General features: G+C 34.1%; 2 long non-coding RNA genes across 2 annotated transcripts; both read left to right on the top strand.

Annotated features, from left to right (window-relative positions):
- The first annotated feature begins 10,675 nt into the window (after positions 1-10,675).
- Positions 10,676-11,101, top strand: LOC141906461 (uncharacterized). Its single transcript, XR_012619337.1, has 3 exons — positions 10,676-10,792; positions 10,868-10,952; positions 11,032-11,101. It is a non-coding gene; the product is annotated as an uncharacterized LOC141906461 (long non-coding RNA).
- A 3-nt stretch (positions 11,102-11,104) lies between these two features.
- On the top strand, positions 11,105-11,679 carry LOC141906462 (uncharacterized). Its single transcript, XR_012619338.1, has 3 exons — positions 11,105-11,114; positions 11,206-11,311; positions 11,599-11,679. It is a non-coding gene; the product is annotated as an uncharacterized LOC141906462 (long non-coding RNA).
- The last annotated feature ends 7,062 nt before the right edge of the window (positions 11,680-18,741 follow it).

Raw genomic sequence — 18,741 nt, 5'->3', positions numbered from 1 at the left:
TCAAATAGAAATTGTTATTATTTTCATATTTTTCATTTTTTATGAGCTCGAACTTTCGACCTTTGGTATGAAAGCCCATTATCCCTATTACTCATATAAAACTAAAACTCATGAAGCTAAAAAGTTAAAAGGAATTACCAAAAGTATAGTAGAAAAAAAACATTCATTTCGAAGATTACATCAATTGTATATTCAATGAAGAAGTTAGAAAACATAAGATGAAATGTTTAAGATCTGAAGATCATGAAATGTTTATTGAAGAGATAGAGAAGATAAGTTTAAATCCTTTCGATGATAAAAGATATATTATAGATGATGGAATTCATACAGTTGCTTATGGTTGCAACTTAGATGAATACTTAAAATTCAAAAGAGAAGAAACAAAAGAGAATGAGATTATGAAAAGAATTATTACATGTTAATTCAATTTTGATAAAAAATATAGCTGCCAAGCAGCGATGACGGGTTTTCTGCAAAGCCATTCAGAAAGATGGGAATTGTAGTAAATTGAAATATCGATACATAGAATAAAATGCATTGACAGATTCGAACCTAATATGCTGTGTAAACGTCAAATATGATTCAGCTTTGAAACCGAACATACGCGGACGTACAATCACAAATATTAATTTATTTGACCAGGCATTTATTTTGGCATTCAAACATCATGATACTGTATTATCACCATGCTTAAAAATGAATCTGTCCTATTAAGAACTCATCTTAAGCACCTGCTGAGTCAATAGATTGAGTGAATTTACAGATAAGAACGTACTATGATTTAGAATAGATACATATATTGTAGTGTAGATTCAATCAATAAATTATGAATTGATCTGGTCTGGGTTTCCGGCTGATGTTGATTTTGTCTTTTATGGATTACAAATTCTGTAGTGATCAACGTTTTAAATTTCGAAATCGGCAAAAACCGGCGTCATAGCATTTTCGGTCCAGGCGATTTCGGCCCTAATTTCGCGTTCAAAGACATATAATTCACGAACTATTCATCGGAAATTAACGGGATTAGTTTCGTTAGAAGCAGGAAGGTATTAGCTTTCATATCATGCCTGGATTATCAAAATCAGATGAAAAATAACGAAAAAGTAAGCGACTGAAGTTGAGGAGTTTGTGAGCGTCGTTAGCCCCCTTGTTATTTTATATATACTATATACATTGGATTAACAGATTATCGTTTTTACATTACCTACAACTCTGATACGAGCCCCTGTGCTCGGACCCGCTCAGCAATAAATTCGTAAAATTGACTTTGAAATTGATTGTGGAGAAGAGAGGGAATAATTCGATAGCTCTTCCTCATAAAGAAGAGAGAAATTTCGGAAAGAAAATACAACATGGCTACTAATTGAACGGAGCCAAATTTCCGATGTTTACGGCTCGACAGTGCCTTTATAACGTGGATTTATCAAAATTCCCATGCAGTATCTGGAGATTGAAGTGAGCTGAAGGATATCATACGGATTGTATCGGCGACAGCGGTAAGGTAAGGAAGCCTTTACACTTTAAACAAAAACTGTGTGGAAAAGGGAAAAAAAATAATAATGAATATAGCTGCAAAGCAGCGACAACGGGTTTTCTGAGCAGGCGTGCTATTCATAGTTTGAAAAGTGGATAATAGAAATATATCAATACGGGATACGCATTTGACGTGTCAAGTCACACCAATGCGGTTTAACATATCATAATTTATAGTTATGGTCAAATTGGGGGTTACTCGGGTCGTTTAGTTGTCTGTGGAGTCGAGTAGATTGGTTACCCGTCTGTAACATAGGTTACGGAAACGACTCGTCAGCTTGATGAGTTGTATGTATTATGATTGTGCGCCACCTGCATCTTCCGAAATAATGTTCATATAATTATTTGAATGGAGGATTGAAATCAATTATCAACGTACATCTGAATATGTAATAGTCCTTAGTAACTTTCTGTCGCAGAGGGCATAGAAAAGATTTTGAAATTATTTAATTAAAATATAAATTTTATTTACGAAAAATAAACTATTATGGTCAGTACAAATTGAAAATTCATAGTGTATTTTTCAGAACAAGCTTACATAGCTTACGGAATACATCACGTACATTTGAATTTTATAAGTGATGGGTAAAAATCAACGTGTGACAGAAAAAAATGTTGTTAATTATTTAACAATATCGAAATATGTGCTCTTTTTTTAAACTAATGGAGTGATACGCAATTAATCACATGGCCTGTATTAAATGATAGAACATACAAGTTGGATATTTATAAGTCGAAACATGTGAACAGAAACTAAAACTTTGATGTCAGTGACCAGTATCGAATTACACAACGACAATTGGCTTTAAACTCAACAAACATTATTAAAGAATGTTTCAAACAAAATGCTTTATATAACGACATGAATAAACTTGTTTTACAAAACAAGAAAGTACATTTTGAACTTTTGAATGGTCGAATCCCATTTATTCACAGTAACCTGTGATGTGGCGATCCTCGGAGCCATCATTCTTGATGACGTCACTAACAAGTGGTCACGGCCGTCGCGTGCACTCATTTCTTTGAAAATCTAGCTTCCTCGCGGAGCGGGACCTGGTGACGCTGCGCCCCGCCCCCTTCGCGCTGAGAAATATCTTATTCCCAGTCAGCAAAGACAGGTTCTAATGATCATAGAGTGCATCGCTGGAGGGTTTCCGATCCAATTTGAATTGGTGCGGTGGCGCTCTCAATGCGGAAGTTTTTGTGAATTTTTCAGTCGGCGACGGATGTTTATCGTTGTAAGTGATGTAATATGTAAAAAATGGGTGCGATTTAAGAATAGGGGACTATAGCGGGTGGTAGCTCCCGTAAATTGTCTATAGATGGTACCTGGCGATACTTAGCAATCCAAAAGGGACTGGTGGATAAATGGCGGTGCGACATAGCCTACACATGATGATAAAGAGAGAACGTGGATTTTATGACTGACAACTCTACAGTTCTACACCTCAACAACTGACAAAGCTATAGAGAGAATGTGGCTTTGGTACAGACAACTCTACAGCTCTACACCTCGACACCTCAACAACTGACAGAGATATAGAGAGAATGTGGTTTTGGTACAGACAACTCTACACCTCGACACCTCAACAACTGACAAAGATATAGAGAGAATGTGGTTTTGGTACAGACAACTCTACACCTCGACACCTCAACAACTGACAGAGATATAGAGAGAATGTGGTTTTGGTACAGACAACTCTACACCTCGACACCTCAACAACTGACAAAGATATAGAGAGAATGTGGCTTTGGTACAGACAACTCTACAGCTCTACACCTCGACACCTCAACAACTGACAGAGATATAGAGAGAATGTGGTTTTGGTACAGACAACTCTACACCTCGACACCTCAACAACTGACAAAGATATAGAGAGAATGTGGTTTTGGTACAGACAACTCTACACCTCTACACCTCGACACCTCAACAACTGAAAAAAAATATATATATAGAACGTGGTACATGTACAGACAACTCTACAGCTCTGCAGCTCTACGACTACACCTCAAAAAATGTTGAACAGATTCAGATAAAAGATGAGTGAGTGTACTGTGTACAGTGTACTGTGTACTTTGTACTGTGAGTGTGAGAGAGTGAGTGTGTACGGTGAGTGAGAGTGAGAGTGGGTGTGTACTGTGAGTGTCAGTGAGTGACAGTGTTTGAGTGAGAGTGAGACTGTGAGTGACTGTGAGCGTGTACGGTGAGTGAGAGTGTGTACTGTGAGTGTTTGAGTGAGAGTGCAATGTGAGTGTCAGTGACTGTAAGCGTGTACGGTACTGTGAGAGTGAGTGTACTGTGAGAGCTACGAGCAATTATCTAAACTAGATAATTGCTCGTAGGTGAGACTGAGTGTGTAGTTTGAGTACGAGTGAGAATGAGAGTGTCTAATAATTTAGTGTGAGTGTAAGCGTGTACTGTGAGTGAGAGTGAGTGTACGGTACTGGGACTGTGTGTTAAGATCGTAGGTTTGGCATGTGAATTGTGAATATGGAGGTGCCCCCTTATTTTGTTGTCTCTTCATTTTTGTGTGGTGTCTGTTTTTGTCACCGTAATTTTGTTTTCCATTTATCCAAAGAACGGGTGTTAAATTACTGGTTGAAATTATATCATTGGCGGCTTTTCCGTTGCGCCCGCTGGACACCCCGCTTCAGATGATAGTAGTCGGACGGTTTTTGGTGGTAATTAGTGTGAAATCATGGCGGGCCGTGTTCGTTTATTTGTGATTCTATTGGCAAAAGGTAGAAAGTTTCTAATGTCCGATCGACAGTACCGGTAGCGCCGCTTAGCAATAATAAGAACTAATGTTATTGACGATGTTTTGTTAAGTGGAAAGACGCCGAGTACCAGTATATATCCGATAGGTTCAAATCCCCATTTTCTTCGGGATGATTTGATTTTAAAATAGCGATCGTTTTAATAGATTTGGTGCACCTTATTAAACTTACCCACCGTCAAAACACCTGCCGGATGTGAAACAGGGGACGTCCTATTCCAATGACGCTAAAGATTTTGTGTGAATTTTATAGTACTGTAACGGCGGTATGAATTAAATTCAGCTTAGACTGAGAGTAAAGTATTTTAAGGCAAACTCTAATGGGCTAACTGCACATCGTCGAAAGACTTCTCATCCATCGATACTTGATAAAAATGAAATAAAACATCTAGTTCCAATTATCTCATGTAAGCATAACATTTATTTTGAAAATCTCAACCATACATCAAAACATTTTAAAGCCTTCTATATCAAATGCAATCTTTTGCTAACATAAACAATAGACAAATGGCCATATCTCTATCATATTAATTATATCACGAATGCTAAATATTGCGATATTAATTGAAATCGTTCAACCAACAAATGAATTTAGTTAACATGATATCATCACAAACCATTCATATCCTTGGCAAAGGACTTATAAGATTTTAGAATATCCAAACAGGAAAACTTAAGTCTCATTTCTATGCGAGTAGAAATACATTATCATTATAACATCCATATCTTTGCATTATATATAACATCCATATCTGTGCATTATATATATGTTTATAATGTCGTATCTCTTAATAATAATCAATCCAATAATTAAATTAATAATACTAATTTATTTATAAATTAATAATTGATGATTAAACTATCAACTCTGCTATAATTGAGTTACACATGAGGTAAACAAATTATGACATAAAAACTCCTGTCAGCGTAATAGAAGTAACTGTCTAATACATGAAATAACACATTTTATACAATGAACTGGGCTCTGAATCTGATGAAAATATTCAATCTGAGATCTTACGAATGATGTTATTTTTAGCCCTCTACTTCTGAAAACTGAATAGCGCGCTGTGAACTTCAACTTCAAAAAAAATTTGTTGAACAGCAGTGTATCGAAAAATTGTACGTACAGTGTACCGCGAACTGAACGCGGCGTCTTCTCACTTAGAAAATTATCGACTTGACAGATTAGTTCGATTTTCGACCGCGGCGGCGCTATACGACATTGGACAAAATCCAACGTGGTTAACGAATGCAGACGCGTTTTCGGTGCTCTCTTAATATTTCAACACGACAACTACAGATACAATGGCACCAACCACGAAATCTATTAGATCTTCACCAGATACAAAGCTGCGAGCCAAGAATAAAAATCAATCGCAAGACGAGTTGGATGTACATTCGGCAATTTCGGAAATATTTAGCCAACTAAAGAAGCTCGATAAACTGGATGTACCAGATAATCTAATCGCGGAGATCGCCAATCTGACGAAATCGTTAGAATTTTGTCATGAAACTATCAACGAGCTAAAGCTAGAAAACCAACGATTAGAAAAGGACGTAGCGGAAAATAGTGAAGCGAAAGAGGTTATCCTAGCACAGCAACGAGCGGATCATGAAGCGTTACTGGATTTGCAGTGGAGATCTATGCGCGAAAACGCGATCTTCTACTCGATCAAAGAAGAGGAAAATGAGGACTGCAATGACAAAATACAGAAATTCATACAAAATGATCTAGGAATTGCGGACTTCAAACCGGTACTCGATCGAGTACACAGATTGGGAGGACATAAACGCGGAAAAACCAGACCGATAGTAGCGAAATTCCATAAATACACCGACAAGGAAAGAGTTCTTAGCGCAGGTCGTAATCTGACTGGAACCTCGTTTGGAATGTCCGAACAAATTCCAAAAGAATGGCAGGATCGGAGAAAATCGCGAATGGGTGAATATCGGGATGCGAAAAAGAATGGTTATAAAGTGAAATTCGTTAGAGATAAACTAATCGTAAACGGTAAAGAAGTGTTCCGTGGCGAACCACGCGCCGCGCCCGACGCACCGCGAATAGGATGTTGCCGAGACCAACATACGGATTGCGGCATTAAATGTTAGTGGATTATTTAACAAAATGAAATCACCTGACTTAGGCGAATGTATAACACAATTTGACTTTTTTTGTTTATCGGAAACTAAACTCGATGCGTGCGACTCGGAATTAGTTAAAGAACAACTACCTAGCGGATATAGTGCTATTTTTAAGAACAGACATAATCTAGCCGTTAGAAAATCTGGCGGAATTGGGATAATATACCGAAGCATATATAGTAAATATGTCAAAGAAATACAAACCAAAAATAAGGACATATTATGGCTCCAAATTGATAAATGTGTGTTTAATACTGAGAAAGACGTTCTCTTAGGTAGTATTTATGTTCCACCAGAAGGCTCGAAGTTTTTTAACAACTATAAATTCGACGACATTGAAATAGAAATTGCATTTATCTTGATGATATTAATCCTTTCAACCGCCAAATGGCAAATATAACCCATAGAAACAATAAGGACTCCAGAATCAACACAGCTGGCTATCAGTTAATTGATCTTTGTAAAAGACTAGAGCTTTTGATTGTTAATGGGAGGGCGCCTGGGGATTTAGAGGGTAATTATACATTCAAAGAAAACAGCGTAATTGATTACTTTGTTTGCTCAGTAGACGTGTTTGTATCAATCGGCCAGTTAAGTGTCGACACTTTTAATCCTTTATTTTCAGATGGTCACCATCTTGTGACGATTGAATTGAATAATAAAAGTTTCCCAGCCAATAGAGTTACTGATACAATACCTAGGCACAAACCTATCAAATCTATTAAATGGCAAAGAGACAAATCTCAACAATATAGAACGCTAATTAACAATGCGGAATTGACCGAGCTTAATAGAAATTTAACTAATGTAAATCCCACAACTATTAACAAAAATTCAGTCGATGACTTGACAAACAAACTTTCGAATATAATGGTCACAGCCGCAGATTCCTGCGGTATTTCCAGATTAAGTCGGCCTAGAAAAGTAACCACTAAAGGGAGACATAAATGTTATGATAATGAATGCAAGAGACTAAAAAAGATATTTGATAGTCGTAGGAACAAATATAGATACAACAAAGTGGATACGAATTTAAATGATATGAAAATTGCTGGCAAAAACTATAAAAAAGCTATGTTTGAACGTCAAAAATCCGCCGAGACTACATTTATTAATGAACTAAGATCCTGTGAATCAAAAGATCCAAAACAATTCTGGAAATTGATAAATTCGCACAGCAATTCTAACATTCCAACTGACACTGTCACCCTTACATCCAATGACTTTTTTGATCACTTCGCTGACCTAAACGCTCACGATGAGACTGAAGTTTTGGATACGGAAACAGATCTACTTTTAGACGATATAGATGACTCTATGCTTAATGCTGAAATAACTATGCTAGAATTAAATAAAGCCATTTCTTCCTTAAAAAACAACAAAGCTACCGGTATGGATCTAATTTGTAATGAAATGATAAAAAATTCCGATGATAACTTACGCTCATCCTTTCTTCAACTCTTTAATATTGTATTGATGAGTGGCATTATCCCAGAAAGCTGGACTATAGGCTCTATTAAACCGATATTTAAGAATAAAGGCAATATTAATTGTACGGATAATTATAGAGGTATAACGCTAGTTAGTTGTTTAGGCAAACTTTTTACAAATATCCTTAATAATAGATTAACATGTTTTATGAAGGTAAATCAACTTTTAAGTGAAAATCAAGCAGGTTTTAGAGCGGGGTATTCTACTACCGATCATCTATTCACATTTAAATCTATTGTTGAGCTATACCTTAATCAAGGTAGACGTCTTTTCTGTTGCTTCGTAGACTTCCGCAAGGCCTTTGACTCCGTATGGAGAATTGCTTTATGGAAAAAGATGATGGCTTTAGGTATAAAAGGTCTCTTTTTTAACACCGTTCACAACCTCTATTTGAATTCCAAATCGTGTGTATCGTTTAAAGGTGATACTTCAAATTTTTTCCCTTCAAACATCGGAGTAAGACAGGGTGAAAGTCTTTCTCCCCTGTTATTCGCTATTTTCCTTAACGATATTGATAAATTCTTCAACGATAACAATAGTAACTCACTCACCTTTATTAGCAAACTATACAAATAAAGTTTTGAAGAAGAAATTGAGGTATTACTGAAATTATTTGTATTATTATATGCAGACGACACAATTTTATTTGCAGAATCAGAATCTGAATTACAAAAAAATTTAGATATACTATATGATTATTGCCAAGTAAACAAGTTATTTGTTAACATTGATAAAACGAAAATAATGATGTTCGCAAGATCGAAGCAAAGATTAAAAAACCTTCCCGATTTTCTATTCGGTGATGAGACATTGGAAAGAGTAGATGAGTACAATTATCTTGGAATTTTGTTTAATTGGGATGGAAAATTTACAAAAGCGAAAAAAGCAATTCACGACAAAGCTGTTCGAGCAATGTTTGCTATTATTCAAAAAGGCAGAAGATGTAATCTTCCTCCAGACTTACTTTTTAAATTATTTGATTGTTGTGTGGCACCAATTCTATTGTACGGGTGTGAAATATGGGGCCATGAAAATATCGATATACTAGAAAAAGTCCACACAAGGTTTTGTAAATTAGTTCTAAAAGTACCAAAATTCTGCCATAATACTATGATATATGGCGAGACTGGCACATTACCTTTATCGACTACTATTAAACTTAGAATGATTAAATATTGGAACAAAACTTTAAATGCTAACAAGTCAAAGCTGAATCTAGTAATGTATAATATTTTGTACGACTTATACAGAAAAGATTTATATGTATCTGATTGGATTTGCCAAATTAAGGAAATTATACAAAACTGTGGGCTGAACTTTGTGTGGCAAGACCACGTAATCGATCTACGGTCGATAAATATCATAAAGCAATCTCTAAAAGATAGATACATTCAGACATGGAGGGAAAAATTGCAAAATAGTGACATACGCGTATATTATAGAATCTTTAAACTTAAATATGATTATGAAAACTATTTATCCGTTGTACCGAACCACCTCATGTATAGTCTCGCTGAATTTCGGATCGGTAGCCGTAAATTAGATGCCAACAAATTTAGTAATGTAAATATTGATAGAAACGAACGTATTTGTACATATTGTAGTCTTAACAAAATCGGTTATGAATTCCATTTTCTTTTTGAGTGTTCCAAACTATACAATATACGAAGAGTTTTCTTAACACCTTTTTATGTAAATAGACCAAACACTTTTAAAATGTCACAATTATTTAATGCTGTAAATAACAATATATTAATTAAACTCGCAAGATTTGTAAATGCTGGTCTCAAGCTACTTAAGTAAAATTCATGTATACATATCTGTTATCTCTATTATTATTCTATTCTATGTGTATCTCTGTTTTCTTGTTTTTAAGTTTTGTAAATTATAAATTTTATTGTACAAATTCTTGTAACCTCTATGTACCAATGTTTGGTTAGAGCGAAATAAATAAACGTAAACCTAAACCTAAACCAAAAGAAACTTTCTACCTTTTGCATTATATTGACGGATTAGTTTGGGTTGTTGTGGTTTCTAAGTAGTCTATTACTTTGACCAAAAAACGTCGGCTGTTGCAAATTACAGTGGAGGTAATTATTTAGATGGCGGGTTGATATAAATTGTGTTAACAACCTAGTCCCCTATTCTTGAATCTTACCTATAAGATGACTATAGTACACTATCCCTGATGGAATAATAAGCTTCACTCGACAAACTCGTTCCCGTACATTTTTATCTCTGTTTCAGCACACACACAGCCCCTCTACCATCAATGCCTAACCCCTGTTCGACCAACTGTGGGCGTTTTCCTTTGAAACATAAGCCTAATTGTAAAAGATAAGCATTAATCTATGTTAATGCTGCATCTTTATCATGAAACCTAAGAAAGATTATTCTATTATTTAGGCCTATTCAATTTTCTGTCCACTACCACGTGGAAATAAGACCCAGTCAAAATTGTGCATCACGCTTTGACGAAGAAATTGGTTCTAGGCTATAAATTTTCAAACGAATCTTTTCCTCAACAAAGCCGCTTTTAGTTTGATGCAAAATGAAATTTGCTTTTAAAATGTGTAACTATGCCTAATCAAAAGGATATTTCAAAAGCAAACTTTGCCGGGCCAAGAGCCATATTGAATTCAATTTTTTCCGAACCATTATGCCTCTTTCATCATAACATTATTTATCCTATTTCAAGATCTTAGGCCTACAAGTAGAGAGAGGGCCTACGTTGGGTTCAAATCGGAATTTTAAGATTTATTACATTTAATTCCAGGTTTTCACTGTAGATTATCAAAGACATGTGGCGTTGTGGGAGTTCATAGTTGTTTGATAATCCATCATTTGTAAGTGTAAGGCTATTTGAGGGATTCGAAACCGACATTTTGTAAATTTTGTAGCTTTATTACGTTTAATTCCAGATGTTTATCATGACACGTTTCATTTTGGGGGTTTGTCAGCGAGTTGGTATGCTGTCGGCAGAAGTAGTTTGATAATTCGTTTCATGTAAGTAAACAGCTATTTGAAGGATTCGAAACCGAAATCTGTATTGTGAATTTTTTAGTTGTATTTTGTTTGATTCTAGGTGAATAGGACATGATTCATTTTGGGAGTTTGTCCGCGAGTTTGTATACTGTCAAATGAAGTTTCTTCGTCGATTTGTCGTATGTAAGTATCAATCTATAGGTTATATAGGCCCTATTAGGGGTTCGATACAGAAATTTGGTGAATTCCTCAGATTTATTTTAATTTATTCCAGGTTGTTATCAGAAAAATATGTACTTTATTTCATAGGTTGGTCTTTGATTGAAAACTAAAAATGGATGATAGTTCTAAATTTGATGTTGATTCACATGACCAATCTAGTAAGTATGGCTCACTCGTCTTTTAGAATAAGAGACCTATTGCATTAATCCTTCAATTCAAGTTGCTATACAACCTTTTATACAGATATTTACCTTATCAATATAAACATGTATTTGCCATTAGCCATACAATTCAGTAAAACTTTTCCCATGCAGATTTTGAAATATCATTTGACTCAATTTTTCCTCCTAGAAAATTGCTTTAGCTCATTCCAATGTTCCCAGTAAAAGTGAATGTAGCATGTATGATTCCCATCCATCAATTTTGTCTTGTTTCGTATTTTTAGCGAAAATCTCGAAAAAGTCTGACGTCGAGGCAGGTGGTGGCCAGACAAAGACATATTCTTGGGAAATATTTAAAGACGCTTGGCAAACACACTTATTGTTCACTTTTTTTCCTATCCTTATTTTGAAATTGAAGTATTGTAATAAACTATTGATTTATTTTTGTTGATCAACACAACTAGTTTTGTTGTTTTCTTTTTTAATTTACATTTGAATTGGATGGTCATCTTGCGTAGAAGTCAGTTTGTCATCGAAGCAATACAGTCTAACTTGTTGACGTTTCAGATGCAGCGGGGTAGGGCGGTCATTATATTGTGGACTTATCCAAATTACAATTACACAGCCCAACGTGTTTCAGTGTGTAAACTCCGTCGTACTCGGCATTATAAGACAGTGAGGAATTGAGTTTTAGTCACCTGAGCCCTCGGCTTGATTCGACCAAAAAGACCTTAACTGACTTCCCAGAATTTGATTATGAGTCAAGGATTTTCTAAATTTCTGAATGCTTTCTCTGGTTTTAAGATCAATTCAAATTCAATCTTCAAAATATTTTATTGAAAGAAATTCTACTGGAGACAGATTTTGAAATGAAGGATATATCCAGGCAAATAATTATAGCAAAATCAACTGATGATCATCAAGGTGAAGTTTTCATTCATCTTCGGCTAATTTGTCTACCCCTGATGATTGAAGCATTTTGGTTACTCGCGCCAATTAGTCAGCCACAGTCGATTTTCATGCCATCTGACCTCTTTCCATCTGTAATTAAGCAATCAAATGTAAGAATTACCAGGGAAGTGTGATGAGATGGAATACGGACGCTTTTAATTGCCGGATGTAGGCTATTCAATTCAGCCCGTACATCAAAGGTTACCGCAACAGCAGTAAGCTACGCTTATCGAGTGTGTGTTACCAGCTGAACACCAGTCAACATCAACAGCGTCCGTATTCCATCTCATCACACTTCCCTGGAATTACTTAGGTAAGGAGCGAAATAATATATAGATATCTTAGGAGACTATTTGAAATCATGAGTTTGTTGTGAAAATCTATTACTACAGTCTCGTAGAGCATAGACACCAAGCCACGTGGCATTGGTATTTTAAGGGCTATTCAGTTTACTCCAAAACAAGTCAATGATTAACATTAAAAAAGCTTCATATCAAGGGTATGTCGCAGGACTCGTGACGCCCATGAATTATCATCCCATAATTACAATGAATCCAATTATGCATGTACGTTAGCACGACTGATTACTAATCCAAATATTGCATTACAAAAAAATTACGCAAAACGTCAAGTACTTACAGCATCTGAGACAGTTGCGCTTAAGTTAGCGTGTTAAGTTACGTCTTTGGCTGTCAATGTCGAAAAAGCCTAATTTGAAACATACATTTGCGCACTGTGGTTTAATATTCCTGCAAGAATCCGCAAAGGAATTGAAGACCGTAGTGCCCAGTTCATTCCACGAATAATAGCTGGAAAGAAAGTAATCAAAATAAATTGTCATGCACATTCAGTGTAAACCAGGCCCTGCTATTAAGGCATTCCACTGACTGGCTCTACCCAGGGCCTAAATCTATTCTAGGCGCATCCCCCAAAAAAGCTAGGCATTAAGTAAGTAGGCAACAATGATCATTGCTTCACCGAGTAGGCCTACTCATTTGCTACCTAGTCAGTAACCTGTCTGTGGTTTAGTTTCACGATCGGATATTTTCACAAACCACAGTCAGGAATGGGAAGGTCATTTTTGTATGAAATCTTCGTCAGCCAATTTGACTGACGAGTAATTTGCCTGGCATTTCATTGTCTCTTAAGATATCTGTCTAATTTTTGTTGTAATCGACGCACAACGGATTCGTAGTTTGTCTGATACCTATAACACCTCACCTGACGATCTTAATCCATGTGCAAATCGGCCGTAAAGTGAGAGTAAATTTCCGTCCAGTCAACAGCTGCCATTTTGAAAATTACTGGAGGTGCTGGCACCTGTGGACTGAGGCCAGGACAACAGCACAAACTAACAAAGCGAAACGACGAAATTAAAAAAAAATTAAGAAATCAACACTTATTCACATTTTTCTTTTACCAGAAATTTATTATTTCATTATTTGTTATGGAAAACACGAAGATTTGAAATAAAAGTTGGAAAACCATCAAAAATAAAAATTGTCGTTTCGTCTTGGAAGTTTTATATAAATCCTTGCAGGTCCCCTTGACTTATCATGCCACATGTGCAATACAGAGAAATGGCGGCCAATGGCGAAATTTGTGGAGAAATTAATTAATTTCTCAAAATAATGTTGATTAATCACTCGAAACATACATAAAATTGGATTATTTCGAAAGGTACCTGTGTTAGTTTGTGAATAAAGCCATTAATTGTGGACTGAAGTGAATAGAAAGTATATTTTTTAAGTGTTACTTTTTTCAACCGTGAATGGGTCCTTGTCATCCCTAACGTTGGTATAAGCCCATCCGATTATAAAAAGCTTACCACCAACGATTAGGTAACTAACTATTTGCTACCATACTCATATTATTAAAGAAATCATTTAATACATTCCCTGGTTAACGGATTCTCACCTTAAAATACATAAACTCCGCTGTCGTTGTCATCGATCCGAGTCGTCAACGCGGAAGTAAAATTCCGTGTGAAAATTCCTACAATTTCTGTCCATATCACGTTGATTTGACCCCGAAATCTTCAGGAAATGTAGCCAACGTAAATTGATTAACGAATAGAATTAATTAATTGACTCATTTTAGAAATCATGGTTTCGTGAAATTCACTAAAGTCCTAAAACTCGCGATAAATTTAAGCCGAAAATGATTTCAACCATCCACCATGTTGTTTCATTGATAAAACAATTATTGCGTGCCGGCGCTGTACTGTGATAATGCATGGTTTCACTAGGATTCGAACCCTCGACCTCTCAGCTGGGAGTCAAACACCTTATCCACCATGCCACAAGACAGGACGCTGTTTTTATCGTTAGTGGGAGTACCGCACAGGGCGAGTCGCGATTGCTACTATCATCCGGTGTTATCTTTCAGTAAGTAATTTTAAGTTTAAAATAGGACGGAGAGTGCATAGGTATAATCTACGCGGAGCGAATGCGTGTTATTTTACTATCAGAATTCTACATTTCAATTAGAAGCAGTTAGTTGTCGAATCTGATAGAAGATGAATTTTATGTGCGAAAAAAAGTGGAAAATATGTAAATAATAATAATAACAATCAACAGAATTACAAAAGGGTTTTCGACGAAAGTCAGAAAACCCTAATAATCACGCGAATTTCAATAGGGTTTTCTGTGCAGAAACAGAAAACCCTAAATATGTTATTAAAATGGAGAGTAAACAAGCACACATTGAGAACAACAAATCATTTCTAGATAGAATAAAAGATATCACAAATGCTAAATCAGTAGATTATAAATTTAAGAATTTAACAGAATTAACAATTCATAAGAAATATTTAATTACAAATATTGATACAGTTTCTAACAAATATGAAGATAAATTAGTTATCCACTTAGAATATGAAGGATTAAAAGGAAATAAATATAAATTCAGAACATATTTACCTGATAGATTTCATAGATTATCGAGTGAAGATTTAGAAGAATTATGTTCTGGTGATTACTATTTCATATATAAGGGTAAGAACGAAAAAGGGCACCATGAAATAGATTTCGAATAAAATGTGTAAAATAAATGGTAGAATTAAAAGAATAAAGAATATTTGTTGATTCAAGAAGACTTACAAATTATAAATCACATAATTTATTAGTACAATTAGATAGAGAATTTAAAAATTGTGTAGATTTAAAATTAGTAAATATTAGTTTATGTAACTCATTTCATAATATATCGAATAAATCTATTGAACATAGAGTCTTTTTAATTCATGACAGAAATAAAAATAGATGGTTTCATCTTTATCTTAAACCTGGATTATATAATTTAGAAACATTAGCTCAAGAAATTAATAAAAAAGCACGCTCAAAAATGGGCGCATCTGCTGGATTTGGATTAAGACTTATAAAAAGTGATAGCTCTGATAAAGTAAGAATGAAATTAGGAAATGAAGATCAACATCAATTTCTAGTTAAAAAACCTTTCGTTAAAATTTTAGGAATTAACCCAGATGTAAGGATACGTAATGCTGATGCTACACCAAACTTAATACCTTTTACACACTTTTATATTTATTGCAATTTAATTGATCCTACAAAAACATTTGAAGCAACTAAAGATACAATTTGTAATTCTGGTTTATTGAATATTTTACCATTGAAGAATGTTAAAGAATTTGGAACTCAAATAAACTATAATTTAGCCGAGTGCGAATATAAACCTTGCATTCCTCAATTTAATAATTTTCGATTAGAAATTATAAATCATAATGGATATTTAATTGATTTGAATAACTTTCCTGTAATTTATGAATTAGTTATAAGATGTAAAGAGGAATTTTCTTTATATATAAATGAATATAACTGTTGGACCGAGTATATGTTTTATGTTTGGTTTTAAACATGGTAAAGAAATGAGGATTAAACTAAATGATGTAATTACTGATATAAAAAGTAAATCATTTAACAATGCATCAATGATTAATAAAGAAAATTATAATATAGAAAAAGTAATTGGTTAAATTAAAACACCCTTAGAATATTATGAAGTAAATGAAGATGGAATTATCGATGATATTAAAAACATATTAACTGAAATATATGATAATCATAAAAGTAGTAATGAAAGAAATGTTGAAATAATCATAAATAAGATAACTAAATATTTTGAAGGTGATTTTTTGAGAAATAAATCAGTGATAATAAGTGGATAATAACTGGTTTATATAATGGAGCATTACTATCAGTTGGAACTGTTGGTTATTCAATGGTATTAAAAAAAGTATTTAAAATGGGAAGTGTTAATGTTGATAGATTTGATATCAATGATATTTTAAAATTAACATTAGCAGTTACTTTATCTAATTTAACAATTGATTATTTGGAAAAACAAAAATATATTCCTCCTATATAAATGCGTAATTTTTTTGCTAAATAAATGGCATCTGCAATTATAACTATTATAGGATCGACAATTGTTAACGCTTTAGCATTTACTGGTGGTGGTTATTTATTTAAGCATATTGATAAAAATAGTTCATTAGTAGAACAAAGAACACATAACTTAGCATTAGAGAAATATAATAAAGCAGCAGAAGAATATTGAGAAATGAGGCAAAACTATATGGATTATATCAATAAAGAATTATATAATCAGAAAATTACACATAGAGATTTTCAATCAGTCGATGAAGCTATGAGTTTATATAACGCAGTTACAAATCGTGAAAAATTACATCTATTTAAACCTAAATTATCAGATTATTATACACCAAGTAGTGAACAGAAGAAATATGAAATAATTTGGAATTAGGTGGAACAGTTATTGTATTATTTGTTGCTTATAAATTTACTAATTAGTAATTTCTTTTCTAAATAAATGGTTGATAAAGTTGATAATATTGATATTATTCCTCATGATATAAATAAAACTAAAATAAAATTATATTTGGAAAAACATATATTAGAATTTGAAAATGACGTAAAGATAAAAAGAAACAAGAAAATTAATTTTAGAAAATTATTTGACGCCTGCGAAAAAAAATGTATAATTTCTGGGCTAAGCTAATGTGGAATTGCAAATTTGAAATCGAAGTTTTAAGAAATTTGGGGAATGATGAGATTTGGCGATTGGGTAGATGATACAGCGGGTCTTCGACTCTAGTGGTTTAAATTTTTTTATTGAAAATTCTCAATAATTGATCGCGAACTTGCGACCGACTTCATTTACTTATGCCTCTAAGCTGGTCTGCAACTTCATTGCCTCCATCGTTGAAGAACGAGCTCTTCTGATGTCTGCTTCATCATGACTTCGAGCATATCGTGTGGCCTAGCCAGCCGGCCCGGTCCCCGGGCCCGGGCCACGGGTTTGGCAGTGTCACTCGATATCCTAGAGTCTTGAGTCTGGGTGGGTTGAAGTAGACATTGTCATTTAAAATAACATGCTTATGTTGTTCTGTATGAATTACCCGTGTGTCATGTATGTTGTATTGATTATTTTTATTGATTTATTGAATTTGGGAATTTTATCCCGAAATTTCAATGTAATAAGGATCAATAAAGAATTGAATTGAATTGTCACCTAATACACATGCCATCAGAGGACGCGGAGCCGTATATGATAGCTATGCTATTATAAATTGCTAATCTCACGAAACCTGCATACTCCTAATATCAAACATATTTTCTAAAACGTTTGAATATTGAAATTATATGTTTACACATTTTCATATTGACCGCTTGTAGCCGCTGATGAAATTCACGCCGGCCCTACACACATCGTATATAGCTTCGTCATTCCACCGGCATGCCCACGTCAGGGTCTGACTTTTATATCAGACTTCCAAATCGTGTATACATCCGCCATTTAACCGAATAATCCGATTTACTTATCATTTCTATTTATGCCTGCCGCTTCTGATATAATCATACATCCTTTACTATTACAATACGTCTTCTAATGATATTCAATGCAATATAACATTTCGACGTTCAAATATAGGTCATTATATAATCACAGGAAGCCATTCTACATCTATGTCAATAATATTTTGCCAGATAGCTTATTTGTGTACACATAGACCTGTGACGTTTTGCACATCGATTTACGGCTGTCGTTTGTAAAATGACGCTGAATGGTTAACATTGTTTAGGTTTCATAATGGTAACGTTTTATAAGGCGTCAAAAAATATTTAAAATCTAAGATTATATATTATTTTATTATTAGTGGTTCAGTTACAATAAGTTCTGTAATAATATTTCTAGCATTATTCTCACCATTAACACCTTTAGCTATCTCAATTGGAGCTTTAGGTTTAAGTTCAAGTGTATTAACGGCATAAGTTCAAAATTAAATATAAAAAGTTATAAAGAAAAAATAAAATCTAATATAAAAGAAATTAATAGATTAAAAAATACATTAGATTATATAATAAGTTTAAATGGTAATATAACAGTTGAAGAACAGGATAAATTATTAAAAGAATTAGTAAATTATTAATTTT

This window comes from Tubulanus polymorphus, chromosome 5 (assembly GCF_964204645.1).
Source record: "Tubulanus polymorphus chromosome 5, tnTubPoly1.2, whole genome shotgun sequence".
Classification (NCBI taxonomy): domain Eukaryota; kingdom Metazoa; phylum Nemertea; class Palaeonemertea; order Tubulaniformes; family Tubulanidae; genus Tubulanus; species Tubulanus polymorphus.
Note: the sequence above shows the minus strand (reverse complement) of the source record. Positions and strands in the feature narration are given on the sequence as shown.